At 64.2% G+C, this 2,938-nt stretch overlaps 1 pseudogene across 1 annotated transcript; it reads right to left on the bottom strand.

Annotated features, from left to right (window-relative positions):
* Positions 1–206: 206 nt before the first annotated feature.
* Positions 207–2,587, bottom strand: LOC105103338 (Ig gamma chain C region-like; annotated as a pseudogene). Its single transcript, XR_010377208.1, has 5 exons — positions 2,524–2,587; positions 1,449–1,742; positions 1,086–1,115; positions 627–956; positions 207–543 (listed from the first exon to the last, which is right to left on the bottom strand). The product of XR_010377208.1 is annotated as an Ig gamma chain C region-like (transcript).
* Between the last annotated feature and the right edge of the window lie 351 nt (positions 2,588–2,938).

Raw genomic sequence — 2,938 nt, forward strand, 5'->3', positions numbered from 1 at the left:
AGAGCCTGGCCTGCCCCCGCCTCCCGCAGGCCCGGCGGGCACCGGAGCTCTGCACAGAAAGAACCATGACAGTGTTGCAGGGCCCCAGGGAGGTACTGGGTGTTTTATTTCATGCTGGCCCGGGAGGTATGTACACAGGGGTGGGGCTCAGGTGTCCACGCGGGACCCTGAGAGTCTCGGGGAGGGGGGTTCGCTTGGGTGCCGGGGTGAGGCTCATTTACCCGGAGACTGGGAGATGGATTTCTGGGTGGAGTGATCTGTGTAGAGCCTAGTGCATCGCCACACAGGTGAAGACTTCTCCCCGCTGCCACGTGTTCTTTCCCACCGAGAGCTTGCTGTAGAGGATGTAGGTCCCGGCGTTGTCCGGCTGGGGCAGCGTGGTGGCGTAGGCGCCCTCTGCCTCCGGCCGCCCGTTCCTCTGCCACTCAGCGTTGATGTCAGGTGGGTAGAAGCCTTTGATCAGGCAGGTTAGGCTCACGGTGTCCTTGGCCAGGTCTTCCTGGTGTGGGGCCAGGGTGTACACCTGCGGCTCCCGGGCCTGCCCTGTGGGGACAGGTGTGTCTGCGAGCATGACGGTCACTCTGAGCAGCCCCAAAGGACCCTTCCGCGCCCATTGTCCATCCCACCTTTGGCCTTGGAGATGGTCCTCTCGATGGGGGCCGGGAGAGCTTTGTTGTTGACCTTGCACTTGAACTCCTTCCCCGTCAGCCAGTCCTGGTGCTGGATGGGCAGGACGCTGACCACGCGGTACGTGCTGTTGAACTGTTCCTCCTTTGGCTTTGTCTCAGCCGTGTGTACCTCTGTGTCATCCACGGACAAGCTGAACTCAATCTCAGGGTCTTCCTTACCCACGTCCACCACAAGGCACGTGACCTCAGGTGTTCGGGTGCTGGAGAGGACGTCCTTGGGTTTTGGGGGGAAGATGAAGACCGTGGGCCCTCCAAGGAGCTCAGGGGCTGGAGGGGGAAACAAGATGTGGGTCAGCACTTGCTCGGGCCTCCTGTAGGGCACACGTTTCCCTCATCAGGCGGGGCCTGGTGTCTGGTCACTTCCTTGCGATGGAGGGTGTAGCCTGGCTCCCTTACCTGGGCATTTGGGACACTGGGAGCTGGGGTCTTCGCTGTGGAGCACTGCAGAGAGAGCAGATGTGGGGTTCCTGTGGGCGGGAGATGGCCCTGGGTGGAGTTTAGGTCAGGGACAGGTTGTGGAAGGTGCAGATCGGCACCAGTTCTGTGGGTTAGAGTTGTCCAGCCTGTGACCACCTTGAACCTGGTGGAAATACCCAGAGGACCCCTCACATAGCCTGGGAGGCCTTCAGGTGAGGAGACCGCATCTCCTCTGATTCCCTGGGCAGAGGTCGCCATCCTGGCATGTGGCTTGAGCCGGGAGGAGGGCTGACCTCGGTCCTGTCTGGGAGTGGACGCCCTCCCTGAGGCCTGTCCTCTTGCCCACACGCTTGTCCGCCTTGGTGCTGCTGGCCGGGTGGGCTACGTTGCAGATGAATGTCTTGCCGGCCGAGCTGCTGGCGGGCATGGTCGCCAAGCTGCTGAGGGAGTAGAGACCCGAGGACATGAGAATGGACGGGAAGGTGTGGATGCCGCTGGACAGGGCGCCCGAGTTCCAGGTCACCATCACCGGCTCAGGGATGTAACCCCAGACCAGGCAGCCGAAGGCCACCGTGGAGCCAGGCGTGTCCCAGCATCCAGCAGTCGGAGGATAGACCGATGGGGCCTTGCTGGAGGCTGCAAGAAAGTAGGCCGTGTGACCACTGGGGCTTCACCCATGGGAGGGTCCGCGCAGGGTGTCACGTGCTCAGGTCTGGGCACCCCTGAGCCCAGCACACACGTGCTTCCAGAATGTCTGCAAACCAGCTGGCCGGCAGGGCCCTCACCACCTGGGGCCTCGTGCCTCTGCAGCTGTGGGTCAGAGCTGGGTGATTACCTGGGTGACAGCCCCCCAGGTCCCTAACCTCCTGCAAGTGCCTGGCCTGACTGAGCCCTGTGTCTGAGTCCTGACCAGTGCTGCCTGCTCCCGGCCAGCATCCGCTGGTCCCCTGAGCTCACCGTCCTGCTGCCCCAGCCCGGCCCTGCCCTGGGTGAGCGGGCCTGTCCTTGGCGTGGTGGGCCTCCACCACCCAGAAGCCTGCTCGTGGCCCCTTGCCTGGCCTGCTGTTTGCCCTCCGGGCCCGTGTCTTCTGGGTCTGCTCTGCAGCCAGAGCACCTGGGCCCTGGGCTCTGGGCCCTGGCCCCCCCGGGCTCTGTCCCTGCAGGCCTCCTCCTTGGCCCCCCCCTTTCATCCCTGTGGCCTCAGCCCGGCTGCGAGTCTGTGCCTTGGGGAGCTCCGGTCCCTCTTCTGGACCTCCAGCTGCAGCCCCTTGGCTCACTTCCCCCTCCCACCAGGGCCTCTGACCCCACCCCAGCTCGTGGCTCTCAGGTCCCTGCTTTCCTTCTGCCCTTGTCCTTCCTCAGTCCAGCTCATCCCTCAGCAGAGTTTGGAGCCCCACACTGCCCCCACCTTCCTCACCTGTTCGGTGCCAGCAGCCCGGGCACATCCCTGGCCGGGCCAGTCTCCTCTCACCGTGACCCATCTGCTCTGCTCCGTCTGGCAGCCCAGCTCAGGCCCTGAACGAGCCCCACGCTTTCCTTCCCTCTGGGGGGTCCAGGGTCTGTTTCACCCCACCAGGCTATGGCACATCCACCCCTCCTTTCCCAGCCCGCCACAGGCCCTTGAGCCCAAGGACTGGGGCCCATCGGGTCCCCTCAGGGGTGACCCCTCTCCTTCATTCCCACAGAAGTCCCTCTCTCCACCCCAGGACGCCATCCGGCCAGCCCCTCAGGGGCTCAAGGGTCCTGCTGTCCCAGGAGCCCTCAGCTGGGCCTGCTCAGCTACTCAGACCTTAGTTCAAACTCTCTGCCATGTCCCTGGGCTCCTGCGGCAG

The sequence above is a fragment of the Camelus dromedarius genome, chromosome 21 (assembly GCF_036321535.1).
Source record: "Camelus dromedarius isolate mCamDro1 chromosome 21, mCamDro1.pat, whole genome shotgun sequence".
NCBI classification, from domain to species: Eukaryota; Metazoa; Chordata; class Mammalia; order Artiodactyla; family Camelidae; genus Camelus; species Camelus dromedarius.